Raw genomic sequence first — 25,761 nt, forward strand, 5'->3', positions numbered from 1 at the left:
CAACGATCACTCTTAGCATCTTACAACAATCCACCCAATAGAGCCTGTTAGAACAGAGCTCTAACAAAAGCCAATCTGGCCAACCAAAATTGGAACCACACAACCATTTCATGTCGACCGAAAACGATCATTCCATAACTGATAAAGCAAAAGTATAGGAATAAATAATCCACTTTATTTAAAAAATCCAACCGAAACTATCGACAGCATCCCAGAATGATGCTTTCAATGAAAACCGTTGCTGAAATTTGTCCAAACAATCCAATACTATCCAAACTGACCAAATTTATCAAGTCACAAACTAAAATAGAGTCAAACCACATGAATTAAGATGCAGACAATTTTAGATTATTCCATTTCTAACTAACCAACCCTGATGAAAATGAATCAAACTCAACATAGAGAAACCATCTAGTAGAGATAGAGTATAGTTAAGTTTAATCAAACCTATTCGTCCAACTCCTATGAAACTGAGTCTATCCATACATAAAGAGAAGCAATTACAAATTATCCAAAACGAAGCAAGCCGTGGCAAACCAATAAAAAATCAATCAAAAATCAAAACTGGCGGAAGCAAACCAGGCATACCCAAATAAAATAGGAAATCAAATCAACTGCTCTCTAAAATATAAGTAGACCAAGTCGTAGGTAAATAAAACAAATGAGCGTAGATCAATCGAAACAATCCCGTATAAACAATCTAAAAAAACCAAAAAAAGAAACTTGTTTTAATCAATTTAACCCACAAGAATAGAGCTTATTATAACTCTAATCACACTATATTTTATTAAACAAACCCATTATAACATATACCACAGGCTGCATAATATCCCAAATCTAAGTGAAAGAAAACCAACATATTTGTAGGAGTTGGGAAATCAACTGCGCTCTATCAAAAACTGAAAACTTACCTAATAAAATCAAAACAATGCAAATAAACAACGACCAATCCAAACAAACCCATTTGAACAACGTAAAAAAACGTACAGATATAATTGGCATAAATCACATCAACCAACAAATACCGATGTAAACGACCTTCTGCTAAACCAACTAATTTATGCTTCTAAGGTTCATGTTTTGGCATTTCATTGCCAAATATTTTAAAACACAAACAATTTCATAGCCAGAAAAGTTTTCAGAAACATTAACGAATAACACAATAAACTATTAGGACCAAACTACGAACAACGATCACTCTTAGCATCTTACAACAATCCACCCAATAGAGTCTGTTAGAACAGAGCTCTAACAAAAGCCAATCTGGCCAACCAAAATTGGAACCACACAACCATTTCATGTCGACCGAAAACGATCATTCCATAACTGATAAAGCAAAAGTATAGGAATAAATAATCCACTTTGTTTAAAAAATCCAACCGAAACTATCGACAGCATCCCAGAATGATGCTTTCAATGAAAACCGTTGCTGAAATTTGTCCAAACAATCCAATACTATCCAAACTGACCTAATTTATCAAGTCAAAAACTAAAATAGAGTCAAACCACATGAATTAAGATGCAGACAATTTTAGATTATTCCATTTCTAACTAACCAACCCTGATGAAAATGAATCAAACTCAACATAGAGAAACCATCTAGTAGAGATAGAGTATAGTTAAGTTTAATCAAACCTATTCGTCCAACTCCTATGAAACTGAGTCTATCCATACATAAAGAGAAGCAATTACAAATTATCCAAAACGAAGCAAGCCGTGGCAAACCAATAAAAAATCAATCTAAAATCAAAACTGGCGGAAGCAAACCAGGCATACCCAAATAAAATAGGAAATCAAATCAACTCCTCTCTAAAATATAAGTAGACCAAGTCGTAGGTAAATAAAACAAATGAGCGTAGATCAATCGAAACAATCCCGTATAAACAATCTAAAAAAACCAAAAAAAGAAACTTGTTTTAATCAATTTAACCCACAAGAATAGAGCTTATTATAACTCTAATCACACTATATTTAATTAAACAAACCCATTATAACATATACCACAGGCTGCATAATATCCCAAATCTAAGTGAAAGAAAACCAACATATTTGTAGGAGTTGGGAAATCAACTGCGCTCTATCAAAAACTGAAAACTTACCTAATAAAATCAAAACAATGCAAATAAACAACGACCAATCCAAACAAACCCATTTGAACAACGTAAAAAAACGTACAGATATAATTGGCATAAATCACATCAACCAACAAATACCGATGTAAACGACCTTCTGCTAAACCAACTAATTTATGCTTCTAAGGTTCATGTTTTGGCATTTCATTGCCAAATATTTTAAAACACAAACAATTTCATAGCAGAAAAGTTTTCAAAAACATTAACGAATAACACAATAAACTATTAGGACCAAACTACGAACAACGATCACTCTTAGCATCTTACAACAATCCACCCAATAGAGTCTGTTAGAACAGAGCTCTAACAAAAGCCAATCTGGCCAACCAAAATTGGAACCACACAACCATTTCATGTCGACCGAAAACGATCATTCCATAACTGATAAAGCAAAAGTATAGGAATAAATAATCCACTTTATTTAAAAAATCCAACCGAAACTATCGACAACATCCCAGAATGATGCTTTCAATGAAAACCGTTGCTGAAATTTGTCCAAACAATCCAATACTATTCAAACTGACCTAATTTATCAAGTCAAAAACTAAAATAGAGTCAAACCACATGAATTAAGATGCAGACAATTTTAGATTATTCCATTTCTAACTAGCCAACCCTGATGAAAATGAATCAAACTCAACATAGAGAAACCATCTAGTAGAGATAGAGTATAGTTAAGTTTAATCAAACCTATTCGTCCAACTCCTATGAAACTGAGTCTATCCATACATAAAGAGAATCAATTACAAATTATCCAAAACGAAGCAAGCCGTGGCAAACCAATAAGAAATCATTCAAAAATCAAAACAGGCGGAAGCAAACCAGGCATACCCAAATAAAATAAGAAATCAAATCAACTCCTCTCTAAAATATAAGTAGACCAAGTCGTAGGTAAATAAAACAAATGAGCGTAGATCAATCGAAACAATCCCGTATAAACAATCTAAAAAAACCAAAAAAAGAAACTTGTTTTAATCAATTTAACCCAGAAGCATAGAGCTTATTATAACTCTAATCACACTATATTTAATTAAACAAACCCATTATAACATATACCACAGGCTGCATAATATCCTAAATCTATGTGAAAGAAAACCAACATATTTGTAGGAGTTGGGAAATCAACTGCGCTCTATCAAAAACTGAAAACTTACTTAATAAAATCAAAACAATGCAAATAAACAACGACCAATCCAAACAAACCCATTTGAACAACGTAAAAAAACGTACAGATATAATTGGCATAAATCACATCAACCAACAAATACCGATGTAAACGACCTTCTGCTAAACCAACTAATTTATGCTTCTAAGGTTCATGTTTTGGCATTTCATTGCCAAATATTTTAAAACACAAACAATTTCATAGCCAGAAAAGTTTTCAAAAACATTAACGAATAACACAATAAACTATTAGGACCAAACTACGAACAACGATCACTCTTAGCATCTTACAACAATCCACCCAATAGAGTCTGTTAGAACAGAGTTCTAACAAAAGCCAATCTGGCAACCAAAATTGGAACCACACAACCATTTCATGTCGACCGAAAACGATCATTCCATAACTGATAAAGCAAAAGTATAGGAATAAATAATCCACTTTATTTAAAAAATCCAACCGAAACTATCGACAGCATCCCAGAATGATGCTTTCAATGAAAACCGTTGCTGAAATTTGTCCAAACAATCCAATACTATCCAAACTGACCTAATTTATCAAGTCAAAAACTGAAATAGAGTCAAACCACATGAATTAAGATGCAGACAATTTTAGATTATTCCATTTCTAACTAACCAACCCTGATGAAAATGAATCAAACTCAACATAGAGAAACCATCTAGTAGAGATAGAGTATAGTTAAGTTTAATCAAACCTATTCGTCCAACTCCTATGAAACTGAGTCTATCCATACATAAAGAGAAGCAATTACAAATTATCCAAAACGAAGCAAGCCGTGGCAAACCAATAAAAAATCAATCTAAAATCAAAACTGGCGGAAGCAAACCTGGCATACCCAAATAAAATAAGAAATCAAATCAACTCCTCTCTAAAATATAAGTAGACCAAGTCGTAGGTAAATAAAACAAATGAGCGTAGATCAATCGAAACAATCCCGTATAAACAATCTAAAAAAACCAAAAAAAGAAACTTGTTTTAATCAATTTAACCCACAAGAATAGAGCTTATTATAACTCTAATCACACTATATTTAATTAAACAAACCCATTATAACATATACCACAGGCTGCATAATATCCCAAATCTAAGTGAAAGAAAACCAACATATTTGTAGGAGTTGGGAAATCAACTGCGCTCTATCAAAAACTGAAAACTTACCTAATAAAATCAAAACAATGCAAATAAACAACGACCAATCCAAACAAACCCATTTGAACAATGTAAAAAAACGTACAGATATAATTGGCATAAATCACATCAACCAACAAATACCGATGTAAACGACCTTCTGCTAAACCAACTAATTTATGCTTCTAAGGTTCATGTTTTGGTATTTCATTGCCAAATATTTTAAAACACAAACAATTTCATAGCCAGAAAAGTTTTCAAAAACATTAACGAATAACACAATAAACTATTAGGACCAAACTACGAACAACGATCACTCTTAGCATCTTACAACAATCCACCCAATAGAGTCTGTTATAACAGAGCTCTAACAAAAGCCAATCTGGCCAACCAAAATTGGAACCACACAACCATTTCATGTCGACCGAAAACGATCATTCCATAACTGATAAAGCAAAAGTATAGGAATAAATAATCCACTTTATTTAAAAAATCCAACCGAAACTATCGACAGCATCACAGAATGATGCTTTCAATGAAAACCGTTGCTGAAATTTGTCCAAACAATCCAATACTATCCAAACTGACCAAATTTATCAAGTCACAAACTAAAATAGAGTCAAACCACATGAATTAAGATGCAGACAATTTTAGATTATTCCATTTCTAACTAACCAACCCTGATGAAAATGAATCAAACTCAACATAGAGAAACCATCTAGTAGAGATAGAGTATAGTTAAGTTTAATCAAACCTATTCTTCCAACTCCTATGAAACTGAGTCTATCCATACATAAAGAGAAGCAATTACAAATTATCCAAAACGAAGCAAGTCGTGGCAAACCAATAAAAAATCAATCAAAAATCAAAACTGGCGGAAGCAAACCAGGCATACCCAAATAAAATAGGAAATCAAATCAACTGCTCTCAAAAATATAAGTAGACCAAGTCGTAGGTAAATAAAACAAATGAGCGTAGATCAATCGAAACAATCCCGTATAAACAATCTAAAAAAACCAAAAAAAGAAACTTGTTTTAATCAATTTAACCCACAAGAATAGAGCTTATTATAACTCTAATCACACTATATTTTATTAAACAAACCCATTATAACATATACCACAGGCTGCATAATATCCCAAATCTAAGTGAAAGAAAACCAACATATTTGTAGGAGTTGGGAAATCAACTGCGCTCTATCAAAAACTGAAAACTTACCTAATAAAATCAAAACAATGCAAATAAACAACGACCAATCCAAACAAACCCATTTGAACAATGTAAAAAAACGTACAGATATAATTGGCATAAATCACATCAACCAACAAATACCGATGTAAACGACCTTCTGCTAAACCAACTAATTTATGCTTATAAGGTTCATGTTTTGGTATTTCATTGCCAAATATTTTAAAACACAAACAATTTCATAGCCAGAAAAGTTTTCAGAAACATTAACGAATAACACAATAAACTATTAGGACCAAACTACGAACAACGATCACTCTTAGCATCTTACAACAATCCACCCAATAGAGCCTGTTAGAACAGAGCTCTAACAAAAGACAATCTGGACAACAAAAATTGGAACCACACAACCATTTCATGTCGACCGAAAACGATCATTCCATAACTGATAAAGCAAAAGTATAGGAATAAATAATCCACTTTATTTAAAAAATCCAACCGAAACTATCGACAGCATCCCAGAATGATGCTTTCAATGAAAACCGTTGCTGAAATTTGTCCAAACAATCCAATACTATCCAAACTGACCAAATTTATCAAGTCAAAAACTAAAATAGAGTCAAACCACATGAATTAAGATGCAGACAATTTTAGATTATTCCATTTCTAACTAACCAACACTGATGAAAATGAATCAAACTCAACATAGAGAAACCATCTAGTAGAGATAGAGTATAGTTAAGTTTAATCAAACCTATTCGTCCAACTCCTATGAAACTGAGTCTATCCATACATAAAGAGAAGCAATTACAAATTATCCAAAACGAAACAAGCCGTGGCAAACCAATAAAAAATCAATCTAAAATCAAAACTGGCGGAAGCAAACCAGGCATACCCAAATAAAATAAGAAATCAAATCAACTCCTCTCTAAAATATAAGTAGACCAAGTCGTAGGTAAATAAAACAAATGAGCGTAGATCAATCGAAACAATCCCGTATAAACAATCTAAAAAAACCAAAAAAAGAAACTTGTTTTAATCAATTTAACCCACAAGAATAGAGCTTATTATAACTCTAATCACAGTATATTTAATTAAACAAACCCATTATAACATATACCACAGGCTGCATAATATCCCAAATCTAAGTGAAAGAAAACCAACATATTTGTAGGAGTTGGGAAATCAATTGTGCTCTATCAAAAACTGAAAACTAACCTAATAAAATCAAAACAATGCAAATAAACAACGACCAATCCAAACAAACCCATTTGAACAACGTAAAAAAACGTACAGATATAATTGGCATAAATCACATCAACCAACAAATACCGATGTAAACGACCTTCTGCTAAACCAACTAATTTATGCTTCTAAGGTTCATGTTTTGGCATTTCATTGCCAAATATTTTAAAACACAAACAATTTCATAGCCAGAAAAGTTTTCAAAAACATTAACGAATAACACAATAAACTATTAGGACCAAACTACGAACAACGATCACTGTTAGCATCTTACAACAATCCACCCAATAGAGTCTGTTAGAACAGAGCTCTAACGAAAGCCAATCTGTTCAACCAAAATTGGAACCACACAACCATTTCAGGTTGACCGAAAACGATCATTCCATAACTGATAAAGCAAAAGTATAGGAATAAATAATCCACTTTATTTAAAATATCCAACCGAAACTATCGACAGCATCCCAGAATGATGCTTTCAATGAAAACCGTTGCTGAAATTTGTCCAAACAATCCAATACTATCCAAACTGACCAAATTTATCAAGTCAAAAACTAAAATAGAGTCAAACCACATGAATTAAGATGCAGACAATTTTAGATTATTCCATTTCTAACTAACCAACACTGATGAAAATGAATCAAACTCAACATAGAGAAACCATCTAGTAGAGATAGAGTATAGTTAAGTTTAATCAAACCTATTCGTCCAACTCCTATGAAACTGAGTCTATCCATACATAAAGAGAAGCAATTACAAATTATCCAAAACGAAGCAAGCCGTGGCAAACCAATAAAAAATCAATCTAAAATCAAAACTGGCGGAAGCAAACCAGGCATACCCAAATAAAATAGGAAATCAAATCAACTGCTCTCTAAAATATAAGTAGACCAAGTCGTAGGTAAATAAAACAAATGAGCGTAGATCAATCGAAACAATCCCGTATAAACAATCTAAAAAAACCAAAAAAAGAAACTTGTTTTAATCAATTTAACCCACAAGAATAGAGCTTATTATAACTCTAATCACACTATATTTAATTAAACAAACCCATTATAACATATACCACAGGCTGCATAATATCCCAAATCTAAGTGAAAGAAAACCAACATATTTGTAGGAGTTGGGAAATCAACTGCGCTCTATCAAAAACTGAAAACTTACCTAATAAAATCAAAACAATGCAAATAAACAACGACCAATCCAAACAAACCCATTTGAACAACGTAAAAAAACGTACAGATATAATTGGCATAAATCACATCAACCAACAAATACCGATGTAAACGACCTTCTGCTAAACCAACTAATTTATGCTTCTAAGGTTCATGTTTTGGCATTTCATTGCCAAATATTTTAAAACACAAACAATTTCATAGCAGAAAAGTTTTCAAAAACATTAACGAATAACACAATAAACTATTAGGACCAAACTACGAACAACGATCACTCTTAGCATCTTACAACAATCCACCCAATAGAGTCTGTTAGAACAGAGCTCTAACAAAAGCCAATCTGGCCAACCAAAATTGGAACCACACAACCATTTCATGTCGACCGAAAACGATCATTCCATAACTGATAAAGCAAAAGTATAGGAATAAATAATCCACTTTATTTAAAAAATCCAACCGAAACTATCGACAACATCCCAGAATGATGCTTTCAATGAAAACCGTTGCTGAAATTTGTCCAAACAATCCAATACTATTCAAACTGACCTAATTTATCAAGTCAAAAACTAAAATAGAGTCAAACCACATGAATTAAGATGCAGACAATTTTAGATTATTCCATTTCTAACTAGCCAACCCTGATGAAAATGAATCAAACTCAACATAGAGAAACCATCTAGTAGAGATAGAGTATAGTTAAGTTTAATCAAACCTATTCGTCCAACTCCTATGAAACTGAGTCTATCCATACATAAAGAGAATCAATTACAAATTATCCAAAACGAAGCAAGCCGTGGCAAACCAATAAGAAATCATTCAAAAATCAAAACAGGCGGAAGCAAACCAGGCATACCCAAATAAAATAAGAAATCAAATCAACTCCTCTCTAAAATATAAGTAGACCAAGTCGTAGGTAAATAAAACAAATGAGCGTAGATCAATCGAAACAATCCCGTATAAACAATCTAAAAAAACCAAAAAAAGAAACTTGTTTTAATCAATTTAACCCAGAAGCATAGAGCTTATTATAACTCTAATCACACTATATTTAATTAAACAAACCCATTATAACATATACCACAGGCTGCATAATATCCTAAATCTATGTGAAAGAAAACCAACATATTTGTAGGAGTTGGGAAATCAACTGCGCTCTATCAAAAACTGAAAACTTACTTAATAAAATCAAAACAATGCAAATAAACAACGACCAATCCAAACAAACCCATTTGAACAACGTAAAAAAACATACAGATATAATTGGCATAAATCACATCAACCAACAAATACCGATGTAAACGACCTTCTGCTAAACCAACTAATTTATGCTTCTAAGGTTCATGTTTTGGCATTTCATTGCCAAATATTTTAAAACACAAACAATTTCATAGCCAGAAAAGTTTTCAAAAACATTAACGAATAACACAATAAACTATTAGGACCAAACTACGAACAACGATCACTCTTAGCATCTTACAACAATCCACCCAATAGAGTCTGTTAGAACAGAGCTCTAACAAAAGCCAATCTGGCAACCAAAATTGGAACCACACAACCATTTCATGTCGACCGAAAACGATCATTCCATAACTGATAAAGCAAAAGTATAGGAATAAATAATCCACTTTATTTAAAAAATCCAACCGAAACTATCGACAGCATCCCAGAATGATGCTTTCAATGAAAACCGTTGCTGAAATTTGTCCAAACAATCCAATACTATCCAAACTGACCTAATTTATCAAGTCAAAAACTAAAATAGAGTCAAACCACATGAATTAAGATGCAGACAATTTTAGATTATTCCATTTCTAACTAACCAACCCTGATGAAAATGAATCAAACTCAACATAGAGAAACCATCTAGTAGAGATAGAGTATAGTTAAGTTTAATCAAACCTATTCGTCCAACTCCTATGAAACTGAGTCTATCCATACATAAAGAGAAGCAATTACAAATTATCCAAAACGAAGCAAGCCGTGGCAAACCAATAAAAAATCAATCTAAAATCAAAACTGGCGGAAGCAAACCTGGCATACCCAAATAAAATAAGAAATCAAATCAACTCCTCTCTAAAATATAAGTAGACCAAGTCGTAGGTAAATAAAACAAATGAGCGTAGATCAATCGAAACAATCCCGTATAAACAATCTAAAAAAACCAAAAAAAGAAACTTGTTTTAATCAATTTAACCCACAAGAATAGAGCTTATTATAACTCTAATCACACTATATTTAATTAAACAAACCCATTATAACATATACCACAGGCTGCATAATATCCCAAATCTAAGTGAAAGAAAACCAACATATTTGTAGGAGTTGGGAAATCAACTGCGCTCTATCAAAAACTGAAAACTTACCTAATAAAATCAAAACAATGCAAATAAACAACGACCAATCCAAACAAACCCATTTGAACAATGTAAAAAAACGTACAAATATAATTGGCATAAATCACATCAACCAACAAATACCGATGTAAACGACCTTCTGCTAAACCAACTAATTTATGCTTCTAAGGTTCATGTTTTGGTATTTCATTGCCAAATATTTTAAAACACAAACAATTTCATAGCCAGAAAAGTTTTCAAAAACATTAACGAATAACACAATAAACTATTAGGACCAAACTACGAACAACGATCACTCTTAGCATCTTACAACAATCCACCCAATAGAGCCTGTTAGAACAGAGCTCTAACAAAAGCCAATCTGGCCAACCAAAATTGGAACCACACAACCATTTCATGTCGACCGAAAACGATCATTCCATAACTGATAAAGCAAAAGTATAGGAATAAATAATCCACTTTATTTAAAAAATCCAACCGAAACTATCGACAGCATCCCAGAATGATGCTTTCAATGAAAACCGTTGCTGAAATTTGTCCAAACAATCCAATACTATCCAAACTGACCAAATTTATCAAGTCACAAACTAAAATAGAGTCAAACCACATGAATTAAGATGCAGACAATTTTAGATTATTCCATTTCTAACTAACCAACCCTGATGAAAATGAATCAAACTCAACATAGAGAAACCATCTAGTGAGATAGAGTATAGTTAAGTTTAATCAAACCTATTCGTCCAACTCCTATGAAACTGAGTCTATCCATACATAAAGAGAAGCAATTACAAATTATCCAAAACGAAGCAAGCCGTGGCAAACCAATAAAAAATCAATCAAAAATCAAAACTGGCGGAAGCAAACCAGGCATACCCAAATAAAATAGGAAATCAAATCAACTGCTCTCAAAAATATAAGTAGACCAAGTCGTAGGTAAATAAAACAAATGAGCGTAGATCAATCGAAACAATCCCGTATAAACAATCTAAAAAAACCAAAAAAAGAAACTTGTTTTAATCAATTTAACCCACAAGAATAGAGCTTATTATAACTCTAATCACACTATATTTTATTAAACAAACCCATTATAACATATACCACAGGCTGCATAATATCCCAAATCTAAGTGAAAGAAAACCAACATATTTGTAGGAGTTGGGAAATCAACTGCGCTCTATCAAAAACTGAAAACTTACCTAATAAAATCAAAACAATGCAAATAAACAACGACCAATCCAAACAAACCCATTTGAACAATGTAAAAAAACGTACAGATATAATTGGCATAAATCACATCAACCAACAAATACCGATGTAAACGACCTTCTGCTAAACCAACTAATTTATGCTTATAAGGTTCATGTTTTGGTATTTCATTGCCAAATATTTTAAAACACAAACAATTTCATAGCCAGAAAAGTTTTCAGAAACATTAACGAATAACACAATAAACTATTAGGACCAAACTACGAACAACGATCACTCTTAGCATCTTACAACAATCCACCCAATAGAGTCTGTTAGAACAGAGCTCTAACAAAAGACAATCTGGACAACAAAAATTGGAACCACACAACCATTTCATGTCGACCGAAAACGATCATTCCATAACTGATAAAGCAAAAGTATAGGAATAAATAATCCACTTTATTTAAAAAATCCAACCGAAACTATCGACAGCATCCCAGAATGATGCTTTCAATGAAAACCGTTGCTGAAATTTGTCCAAACAATCCAATACTATCCAAACTGACCTAATTTATCAAGTCAAAAACTAAAATAGAGTCAAACCACATGAATTAAGATGCAGACAATTTTAGATTATTCCATTTCTAACTAACCAACACTGATGAAAATGAATCAAACTCAACATAGAGAAACCATCTAGTAGAGATAGAGTATAGTTAAGTTTAATCAAACCTATTCGTCCAACTCCTATGAAACTGAGTCTATCCATACATAAAGAGAAGCAATTACAAATTATCCAAAACGAAGCAAGCCGTGGCAAACCAATAAAAAATCAATCTAAAATCAAAACTGGCGGAAGCAAACCAGGCATACCCAAATAAAATAAGAAATCAAATCAACTCCTCTCTAAAATATAAGTAGACCAAGTCGTAGGTAAATAAAACAAATGAGCGTAGATCAATCGAAACAATCCCGTATAAACAATCTAAAAAAACCAAAAAAAGAAACTTGTTTTAATCAATTTAACCCACAAGAATAGAGCTTATTATAACTCTAATCACAGTATATTTAATTAAACAAACCCATTATAACATATACCACAGGCTGCATAATATCCCAAATCTAAGTGAAAGAAAACCAACATATTTGTAGGAGTTGGGAAATCAATTGCGCTCTATCAAAAACTGAAAACTTACCTAATAAAATCAAAACAATGCAAATAAACAACGACCAATCCAAACAAACCCATTTGAACAACGTAAAAAAACGTACAGATATAATTGGCATAAATCACATCAACCAACAAATACCGATGTAAACGACCTTCTGCTAAACCAACTAATTTATGCTTCTAAGGTTCATGTTTTGGCATTTCATTGCCAAATATTTTAAAACACAAACAATTTCATAGCCAGAAAAGTTTTCAAAAACATTAACGAATAACACAATAAACTATTAGGACCAAACTACGAACAACGATCACTGTTAGCATCTTACAACAATCCACCCAATAGAGTCTGTTAGAACAGAGCTCTAACGAAAGCCAATCTGTCCAACCAAAATTGGAACCACACAACCATTTCAGGTTGACCGAAAACGATCATTCCATAACTGATAAAGCAAAAGTATAGGAATAAATAATCCACTTTATTTAAAAAATCCAACCGAAACTATCGACAGCATCCCAGAATGATGCTTTCAATGAAAACCGTTGCTGAAATTTGTCCAAACAATCCAATACTATCCAAACTGACCTAATTTATCAAGTCAAAAACTAAAATAGAGTCAAACCACATGAATTAAGATGCAGAGAATTTTAGATTATTCCATTTCTAACAAACCAACCCTGATGAAAATGAATCAAACTCAACATAGAGAAACCATCTAGTAGAGATAGAGTATAGTTAAGTTTAATCAAACCTATTCGTCCAACTCCTATGAAACTGAGTCTATCCATACATAAAGAGAAGCAATTACAAATTATCCAAAACGAAGCAAGCCGTGGCAAACCAATAAAAAATCAATCTAAAATCAAAACTGGCGGAAGCAAACCTGGCATACCCAAATAAAATAAGAAATCAAATCAACTCCTCTCTAAAATATAAGTAGACCAAGTCGTAGGTAAATAAAACAAATGAGCGTAGATCAATCGAAACAATCCGGTATAAACAATCTAAAAAAACCAAAAAAAGAAACTTGTTTTAATCAATTTAACCCACAAGAATAGAGCTTATTATAACTCTAATCACACTATATTTAATTAAACAAACCCATTATAACATATACCACAGGCTGCATAATATCCCAAATCTAAGTGAAAGAAAACCAACATATTTGTAGGAGTTGGGAAATCAACTGCGCTCTATCAAAAACTGAAAACTTACCTAATAAAATCAAAACAATGCAAATAAACAACGACCAATCCAAACAAACCCATTTGAACAACGTAAAAAAACGTACAGATATAATTGGCATAAATCACATCAACCAACAAATACCGATGTAAACGACCTTCTGCTAAACCAACTAATTTATGCTTCTAAGGTTCATGTTTTGGCATTTCATTGCCAAATATTTTAAAACACAAACAATTTCATAGCAGAAAAGTTTTCAAAAACATTAACGAATAACACAATAAACTATTAGGACCAAACTACGAACAACGATCACTCTTAGCATCTTACAACAATCCACCCAATAGAGTCTGTTAGAACAGAGCTCTAACAAAAGCCAATCTGGCCAACCAAAATTGGAACCACACAACCATTTCATGTCGACCGAAAACGATCATTCCATAACTGATAAAGCAAAAGTATAGGAATAAATAATCCACTTTATTTAAAAAATCCAACCGAAACTATCGACAGCATCCCAGAATGATGCTTTCAATGAAAACCGTTGCTGAAATTTGTCCAAACAATCCAATACTATTCAAACTGACCTAATTTATCAAGTCAAAAACTAAAATAGAGTCAAACCACATGAATTAAGATGCAGACAATTTTAGATTATTCCATTTCTAACTAGCCAACCCTGATGAAAATGAATCAAACTCAACATAGAGAAACCATCTAGTAGAGATAGAGTATAGTTAAGTTTAATCAAACCTATTCGTCCAACTCCTATGAAACTGAGTCTATCCATACATAAAGAGAATCAATTACAAATTATCCAAAACGAAGCAAGCCGTGGCAAACCAATAAGAAATCATTCAAAAATCAAAACAGGCGGAAGCAAACCAGGCATACCCAAATAAAATAAGAAATCAAATCAACTCCTCTCTAAAATATAAGTAGACCAAGTCGTAGGTAAATAAAACAAATGAGCGTAGATCAATCGAAACAATCCCGTATAAACAATCTAAAAAAACCAAAAAAAGAAACTTGTTTTAATCAATTTAACCCAGAAGCATAGAGCTTATTATAACTCTAATCACACTATATTTAATTAAACAAACCCATTATAACATATACCACAGGCTGCATAATATCCTAAATCTATGTGAAAGAAAACCAACATATTTGTAGGAGTTGGGAAATCAACTGCGCTCTATCAAAAACTGAAAACTTACCTAATAAAATCAAAACAATGCAAATAAACAACGACCAATCCAAACAAACCCATTTGAACAACGTAAAAAAACGTACAGATATAATTGGCATAAATCACATCAACCAACAAATACCGATGTAAACGACCTTCTGCTAAACCAACTAATTTATGCTTCTAAGGTTCATGTTTTGGCATTTCATTGCCAAATATTTTAAAACACAAACAATTTCATAGCCAGAAAAGTTTTCAAAAACATTAACGAATAACACAATAAACTATTAGGACCAAACTACGAACAACGATCACTCTTAGCATCTTACAACAATCCACCCAATAGAGTCTGTTAGAACAGAGCTCTAACAAAAGCCAATCTGGCCAACCAAAATTGGAACCACACAACCATTTCATGTCGACCGAAAACGATCATTCCATAACTGATAAAGCAAAAGTATAGGAATAAATAATCCACTTTATTTAAAAAATCCAACCGAAACTATCGACAACATCCCAGAATGATGCTTTCAATGAAAACCGTTGCTGAAATTTGTCCAAACAATCCAATACTATTCAAACTGACCTAATTTATCAAGTCAAAAACTAAAATAGAGTCAAACCACATGAATTAAGATGCAGACAATTTTAGATTATTCCATTTCTAACTAGCCAACCCTGATGAAAATGAATCAAACTCAACATAGAGAAACCATCTAGTAGAGATAGAGTATAGTTAAGTTTAATCAAACCTATTCGTCCAACTCCTATGAAACTGAGTCTATCCATACATAAAGAGAATCAATTACAAATTATCCAAAACGAAGCAAGCCGTGGCAAACCAATAAGAAATCATTCAAAAATCAAAACAGGCGGAAGCAAACCAGGCATACCCAAATAAAATAAGAAATCAAATCAACTCCTCTCTAAAATATAAGTAGACCAAGTCGTAGGTAAATAAAACAAATGAGCGTAGATCAATCGAAACAATCCCGTATAAACAATCTAAAAAAACCAAAAAAAGAAACTTGTTTTAATCAATTTAACCCACAAGAATAGAGCTTATTATAACTCTAATCACACTATATTTAATTAAACAAACCCATTATAACATATACCACAGGCTGCATAATATCCCAAATCTAAGTGAAAGAAAACCAACATATTTGTAGGAGTTGGGAAATCAACTGCGCTCTATCAAAAACTGAAAACTTACCTAATAAAATCAAAACAATGCAAATAAACAACGACCAATCCAAACAAACCCATTTGAACAACGTAAAAAAACGTACAGATATAATTGGCATAAATCACATCAACCAACAAATACCGATGTAAACGACCTTCTGCTAAACCAACTAATTTATGCTTCTAAGGTTCATGTTTTGGCATTTCATTGCCAAATATTTTAAAACACAAACAATTTCATAGCCAGAAAAGTTTTCAAAAACATTAACGAATAACACAATAAACTATTAGGACCAAACTACGAACAACGATCACTCTTAGCATCTTACAACAATCCACCCAATAGAGTCTGTTAGAACAGAGCTCTAACAAAAGCCAATCTGGCCAACCAAAATTGGAACCACACAACCATTTCATGTCGACCGAAAACGATCATTCCATAACTGATAAAGCAAAAGTATAGGAATAAATAATCCACTTTATTTAAAAAATCCAACCGAAACTATCGACAGCATCCCAGAATGATGCTTTCAATGAAAACCGTTGCTGAAATTTGTCCAAACAATCCAATACTATCCAAACTGACCTAATTTATCAAGTCAAAAACTAAAATAGAGTCAAACCACATGAATTAAGATGCAGACAATTTTAGATTATTCCATTTCTAACTAACCAACCCTGATGAAAATGAATCAAACTCAACATAGAGAAACCATCTAGTAGAGATAGAGTATAGTTAAGTTTAATCAAACCTATTCGTCCAACTCCTATGAAACTGAGTCTATCCATACATAAAGAGAAGCAATTACAAATTATCCAAAACGAAGCAAGCCGTGGCAAACCAATAAAAAATCAATCTAAAATCAAAACTGGCGGAAGCAAACCAGGCATACCCAAATAAAATAAGAAATCAAATCAACTCCTCTCTAAAATATAAGTAGACCAAGTCGTAGGTAAATAAAACAAATGAGCGTAGATCAATCGAAACAATCCCGTATAAACAATCTAAAAAAACCAAAAAAAGAAACTTGTTTTAATCAATTTAACCCACAAGAATAGAGCTTATTATAACTCTAATCACACTATATTTAATTAAACAAACCCATTATAACATATACCACAGGCTGCATAATATCCAAAATCTAAGTGAAAGAAAACCAACATATTTGTAGGAGTTGGGAAATCAACTGCGCTCTATCAAAAACTGAAAACTTACCTAATAAAATCAAAACAATGCAAATAAACAACGACCAATCCAAACAAACCCATTTGAACAACGTAAAAAAACGTACAGATATAATTGGCATAAATCACATCAACCAACAAATACCGATGTAAACGACCTTCTGCTAAACCAACTAATTTATGCTTCTAAGGTTCATGTTTTGGCATTTCATTGCCAAATATTTTAAAACACAAACAATTTCATAGCCAGAAAAGTTTTCAAAAACATTAACGAATAACACAATAAACTATTAGGACCAAACTACGAACAACGATCACTCTTAGCATCTTACAACAATCCACCCAATAGAGTCTGTTAGAACAGAGCTCTAACAAAAGCCAATCTGGCCAACCAAAATTGGAACCACACAACCATTTCATGTCGACCGAAAACGATCATTCCATAACTGATAAAGCAAAAGTATAGGAATAAATAATCCACTTTATTTAAAAAATCCAACCGAAACTATCGACAGCATCCCAGAATGATGCTTTCAATGAAAACCGTTGCTGAAATTTGTCCAAACAATCCAATACTATTCAAACTGACCTAATTTATCAAGTCAAAAACTAAAATAGAGTCAAACCACATGAATTAAGATGCAGACAATTTTAGATTATTCCATTTCTAACTAACCAACCCTGATGAAAATGAATCAAACTCAACATAGAGAAACCATCTAGTAGAGATAGAGTATAGTTAAGTTTAATCAAACCTATTCGTCCAACTCCTATGAAACTGAGTCTATCCATACATAAAGAGAAGCAATTACAAATTATCCAAAACGAAGCAAGCCGTGGCAAACCAATAAGAAATCATTCAAAAATCAAAACAGGCGGAAGCAAACCAGGCATACCCAAATAAAATAAGAAATCAAATCAACTCCTCTCTAAAATATAAGTAGACCAAGTCGTAGGTAAATAAAACAAATGAGCGTAGATCAATCGAAACAATCCCGTATAAACAATCTAAAAAAACCAAAAAAAGAAACTTGTTTTAATCAATTTAACCCAGAAGCATAGAGCTTATTATAACTCTAATCACACTATATTTAATTAAACAAACCCATTATAACATATACCACAGGCTGCATAATATCCTAAATCTATGTGAAAGAAAACCAACATATTTGTAGGAGTTGGGAAATCAACTGCGCTCTATCAAAAACTGAAAACTTACCTAATAAAATCAAAACAATGCAAATAAACAACGACCAATCCAAACAAACCCATTTGAACAACGTAAAAAAACGTACAGATATAATTGGCATAAATCACATCAACCAACAAATACCGATGTAAACGACCTTCTGCTAAACCAACTAATTTATGCTTCTAAGGTTCATGTTTTGGCATTTCATTGCCAAATATTTTAAAACACAAACAATTTCATAGCCAGAAAAGTTTTCAAAAACATTAACGAATAACACAATAAACTATTAGGACCAAACTACGAACAACGATCACTCTTAGCATCTTACAACAATCCACCCAATAGAGTCTGTTAGAACAGAGTTCTAACAAAAGCCAATCTGGCAACCAAAATTGGAACCACACAACCATTTCATGTCGACCGAAAACGATCATTCCATAACTGATAAAGCAAAAGTATAGGAATAAATAATCCACTTTATTTAAAAAATCCAACCGAAACTATCGACAGCATCCCAGAATGATGCTTTCAATGAAAACCGTTGCTGAAATTTGTCCAAACAATCCAATACTATCCAAACTGACCTAATTTATCAAGTCAAAAACTAAAATAGAGTCAAACCACATGAATTAAGATGCAGACAATTTTAGATTATTCCATTTCTAACTAACCAACCCTGATGAAAATGAATCAAACTCAACATAGAGAAACCATCTAGTAGAGATAGAGTATAGTTAAGTTTAATCAAACCTATTCGTCCAACTCCTATGAAACTGAGTCTATCCATACATAAAGAGAAGCAATTACAAATTATCCAAAACGAAGCAAGCCGTGGCAAACCAATAAAAAATCAATCTAAAATCAAAACTGGCGGAAGCAAACCTGGCATACCCAAATAAAATAAGAAATCAAATCAACTCCTCTCTAAAATATAAGTAGACCAAGTCGTAGGTAAATAAAACAAATGAGCGTAGATCAATCGAAACAATCCCGTATAAACAATCTAAAAAAACCAAAAAAAGAAACTTGTTTTAATCAATTTAACCCACAAGAATAGAGCTTATTATAACTCTAATCACACTATATTTAATTAAACAAACCCATTATAACATATACCACAGGCTGCATAATATCCCAAATCTAAGTGAAAGAAAACCAACATATTTGTAGGAGTTGGGAAATCAACTGCGCTCTATCAAAAACTGAAAACTTACCTAATAAAATCAAAACAATGCAAATAAACAACGACCAATCCAAACAAACCCATTTGAACAACGTAAAAAAACGTACAGATATAATTGGCATAAATCACATCAACCAACAAATACCGATGTAAACGACCTTCTGCTAAACCAACTAATTTATGCTTCTAAGGTTCATGTTTTGGCATTTCATTGCCAAATATTTTAAAACACAAACAATTTCATAGCCAGAAAAGTTTTCAGAAACATTAACGAATAACACAATAAACTATTAGGACCAAACTACGAACAACGATCACTCTTAGCATCTTACAACAATCCACCCAATAGAGTCTGTTAGAACAGAGCTCTAACAAAAGCCAATCTGGACAACCAAAATTGGAACCACACAACCATTTCATGTCGACCGAAAACGATCATTCCATAACTGATAAAGCAAAAGTATAGGAATAAATAATCCACTTTATTTAAAAAATCCAACCGAAACTATCGACAGCATCCCAGAATGATGCTTTCAATGAAAACCGTTGCTGAAATTTGTCCAAACAATCCAATACTATCCAAACTGACCTAATTTATCAAGTCAAAAACTAAAATAGAGTCAAACCACATGAATTAAGATGCAGACAATTTTAGATTATTCCATTTCTAACTAACCAACCCTGATGAAAATGAATCAAACTCAACATAGAGAAACCATCTAGTAGAGATAGAGTATAGTTAAGTTTAATCAAACCTATTCGTCCAACTCCTATGAAACTGAGTCTATCCATACATAAAGAGAAGCAATTACAAATTATCCAAAACGAAGCAAGCCGTGGCAAACCAATAAAAAATCAATCAAAAATCAAAACTGGCGGAAGCAAACCAGGCATACCCAAATAAAATAAGAAATCAAATCAACTCCTCTCTAAAATATAAGTAGACCAAGTCGTAGGTAAATAAAACAAATGAGCGTAGATCAATCGAAACAATCCCGTATAAACAATCTAAAAAAACCAAAAAAAGAAACTTGTTTTAATCAATTTAACCCACAAGAATAGAGCTTATTATAACTCTAATCACAGTATATTTAATTAAACAAACCCATTATAACATATACCACAGGCTGCATAATATCCCAAATCTAAGTGAAAGAAAACCAACATATTTGTAGGAGTTGGGAAATCAACTGCGCTCTATCAAAAACTGAAAACTTACCTAATAAAATCAAAACAATGCAAATAAACAACGACCAATCCAAACAAACCCATTTGAACAACGTAAAAAAACGTACAGATATAATTGGCATAAATCACATCAACCAACAAATACCGATGTAAACGACCTTCTGCTAAACCAACTAATTTATGCTTCTAAGGTTCATGTTTTGGCATTTCATTGCCAAATATTTTAAAACACAAACAATTTCATAGCCAGAAAAGTTTTCAAAAACATTAACGAATAACACAATAAACTATTAGGACCAAACTACGAACAACGATCACTGTTAGCATCTTACAACAATCCACCCAATAGAGTCTGTTAGAACAGAGCTCTAACGAAAGCCAATCTGGCCAACCAAAATTGGAACCACACAACCATTTCAGGTCGACCGAAAACGATCATTCCATAACTGATAAAGCAAAAGTATAGGAATAAATAATCCACTTTATTTAAAAAATCCAACCGAAACTATCGACAGCATCCCAGAATGATGCTTTCAATGAAAACCGTTGCTGAAATTTGTCCAAACAATCCAATACTATCCAAACTGACCTAATTTATCAAGTCAAAAACTAAAATAGAGTCAAACCACATGAATTAAGATGCAGACAATTTTAGATTATTCCATTTCTAACTAACCAACCCTGATGAAAATGAATCAAACTCAACATAGAGAAACCATCTAGTAGAGATAGAGTATAGTTAAGTTTAATCAAACCTATTCGTCCAACTCCTATGAAACTGAGTCTATCCATACATAAAGAGAAGCAATTACAAATTATCCAAAACGAAGCAAGCCGTGGCAAACCAATAAAAAATCAATCTAAAATCAAAACTGGCGGAAGCAAACCTGGCATACCCAAATAAAATAAGAAATCAAATCAACTCCTCTCTAAAATATAAGTAGACCAAGTCGTAGGTAAATAAAACAAATGAGCGTAGATCAATCGAAACAATCCCGTATAAACAATCTAAAAAAACCAAAAAAAGAAACTTGTTTTAATCAATTTAACCCACAAGAATAGAGCTTATTATAACTCTAATCACACTATATTTAATTAAACAAACCCATTATAACATATACCACAGGCTGCATAATATCCCAAATCTAAGTGAAAGAAAACCAACATATTTGTAGGAGTTGGGAAATCAACTGCGCTCTATCAAAAACTGAAAACTTACCTAATAAAATCAAAACAATGCAAATAAACAACGACCAATCCAAACAAACCCATTTGAACAACGTAAAAAAACGTACAGATATAATTGGCATAAATCACATCAACCAACAAATACCGATGTAAACGACCTTCTGCTAAACCAACTAATTTATGCTTCTAAGGTTCATGTTTTGGCATTTCATTGCCAAATATTTTAAAACACAAACAATTTCATAGCCAGAAAAGTTTTCAAAAACATTAACGAATAACACAATAAACTATTAGGACCAAACTACGAACAACGATCACTCTTAGCATCTTACAACAATCCACCCAATAGAGTCTGTTAGAACAGAGCTCTAACAAAAGCCAATCTGGCCAACCAAAATTGGAACCACACAACCATTTCATGTCGACCGAAAACGATCATTCCATAACTGATAAAGCAAAAGTATAGGAATAAATAATCCACTTTATTTAAAAAATCCAACCGAAACTATCGACAGCATCCCAGAATGATGCTTTCAATGAAAACCGTTGCTGAAATTTGTCCAAACAATCCAATACTATCCAAACTGACCTAATTTATCAAGTCAAAAACTAAAATAGAGTCAAACCACATGAATTAAGATGCAGACAATTTTAGATTATTCCATTTCTAACTAGCCAACCCTGATGAAAATGAATCAAACTCAACATAGAGAAACCATCTAGTAGAGATAGAGTATAGTTAAGTTTAATCAAACCTATTCGTCCAACTCCTATGAAACTGAGTCTATCCATACATAAAGAGAAGCAATTACAAATTATCCAAAACGAAGCAAGCCGTGGCAAACCAATAAGAAATCATTCAAAAATCAAAACTGGCGGAAGCAAACCAGGCATACCCAAATAAAATAAGAAATCAAATCAACTCCTCTCTAAAATATAAGTAGACCAAGTCGTAGGTAAATAAAACAAATGAGCGTAGATCAATCGAAACAATCCCATATAAACAATCTAAAAAAACCAAAAAAAGAAACTTGTTTTAATCAATTTAACCCACAAGCATAGAGCTTATTATAACTCTAATCACACTATATTTAATTAAACAAACCCATTATAACATATACCACAGGCTGCATAATATCCTAAATCTAAGTGAAAGAAAACCAACATATTTGTAGGAGTTGGGAAATCAACTGCGCTCTATCAAAAACTGAAAACTTACCTAATAAAATCAAAACAATGCAAATAAACAACGACCAATCCAAACAAACCCATTTGAACAACGTAAAAAAACGTACAGATATAATTGGCATAAATCACATCAACCAACAAATACCGATGTAAACGACCTTCTGCTAAACCAACTAATTTATGCTTCTAAGGTTCATGTTTTGGCATTTCATTGCCAAATATTTTAAAACACAAACAATTTCATAGCCAGAAAAGTTTTCAAAAACATTAACGAATAACACAATAAACTATTAGGACCAAACTACGAACAACGATCACTCTTAGCATCTTACAACAATCCACCCAATAGAGTCTGTTAGAACAGAGTTCTAACAAAAGCCAATCTGGCAACCAAAATTGGAACCACACAACCATTTCATGTCGACCGAAAACGATCATTCCATAACTGATAAAGCAAAAGTATAGGAATAAATAATCCACTTTATTTAAAAAATCCAACCGAAACTATCGACAGCATCCCAGAATGATGCTTTCAATGAAAACCGTTGCTGAAATTTGTCCAAACAATCCAATACTATCCAAACTGACCTAATTTATCAAGTCAAAAACTAAAATAGAGTCAAACCACATGAATTAAGATGCAGACAATTTTAGATTATTCCATTTCTAACTAACCAACCCTGATGAAAATGAATCAAACTCAACATAGAGAAACCATCTAGTAGAGATAGAGTATAGTTAAGTTTAATCAAACCTATTCGTCCAACTCCTATGAAACTGAGTCTATCCATACATAAAGAGAAGCAATTACAAATTATCCAAAACGAAGCAAGCCGTGGCAAACCAATAAAAAATCAATCTAAAATCAAAACTGGCGGAAGCAAACCAGGCATACCCAAATAAAATAAGAAATCAAATCAACTCCTCTCTAAAATATAAGTAGACCAAGTCGTAGGTAAATAAAACAAATGAGCGTAGATCAATCGAAACAATCCCGTATAAACAATCTAAAAAAACCAAAAAAAGAAACTTGTTTTAATCAATTTAACCCACAAGAATAGAGCTTATTATAACTCTAATCACACTATATTTAATTAAACAAACCCATTATAACATATACCACAGGCTGCATAATATCCAAAATCTAAGTGAAAGAAAACCAACATATTTGTAGGAGTTGGGAAATCAACTGCGCTCTATCAAAAACTGAAAACTTACCTAATAAAATCAAAACAATGCAAATAAACAACGACCAATCCAAACAAACCCATTTGAACAACGTAAAAAAACGTACAGATATAATTGGCATAAATCACATCAACCAACAAATACCGATGTAAACGACCTTCTGCTAAACCAACTAATTTATGCTTGTAAGGTTCATGTTTTGGCATTTCATTGCCAAATATTTTAAAACACAAACAATTTCATAGCCAGAAAAGTTTTCAAAAACATTAACGAATAACACAATAAACTATTAGGACCAAACTACGAACAACGATCACTCTTAGCATCTTACAACAATCCACCCAATAGAGTCTGTTAGAACAGAGCTCTAACAAAAGCCAATCTGGCCAACCAAAATTGGAACCACACAACCATTTCATGTCGACCGAAAACGATCATTCCATAACTGATAAAGCAAAAGTATAGGAATAAATAATCCACTTTATTTAAAAAATCCAACCGAAACTATCGACAGCATCCCAGAATGATGCTTTCAATGAAAACCGTTGCTGAAATTTGTCCAAACAATCCAATACTATCCAAACTGACCTAATTTATCAAGTCAAAAACTAAAATAGAGTCAAACCACATGAATTAAGATGCAGACAATTTTAGATTATTCCATTTCTAACTAACCAACCCTGATGAAAATGAATCAAACTCAACATAGAGAAACCATCTAGTAGAGATAGAGTATAGTTAAGTTTAATCAAACCTATTCGTCCAACTCCTATGAAACTGAGTCTATCCATACATAAAGAGAAGCAATTACAAATTATCCAAAACGAAGCAAGCCGTGGCAAACCAATAAAAAATCAATCAAAAATCAAAACTGGCGGAAGCAAACCAGGCATACCCAAATAAAATAGGAAATCAAATCAACTCCTCTCTAAAATATAAGTAGACCAAGTCGTAGGTAAATAAAACAAATGAGCGTAGATCAATCGAAACAATCCCGTATAAACAATCTAAAAAAACCAAAAAAAGAAACTTGTTTTAATCAATTTAACCCACAAGAATAGAGCTTATTATAACTCTAATCACACTATATTTTATTAAACAAACCCATTATAACATATACCACAGGCT

This window comes from Nelumbo lutea, chromosome 3, assembly GCF_056320005.1.
Source record: "Nelumbo lutea isolate HS-2025 chromosome 3, American lotus-T2T, whole genome shotgun sequence".
Taxonomy (NCBI): domain Eukaryota; kingdom Viridiplantae; phylum Streptophyta; class Magnoliopsida; order Proteales; family Nelumbonaceae; genus Nelumbo; species Nelumbo lutea.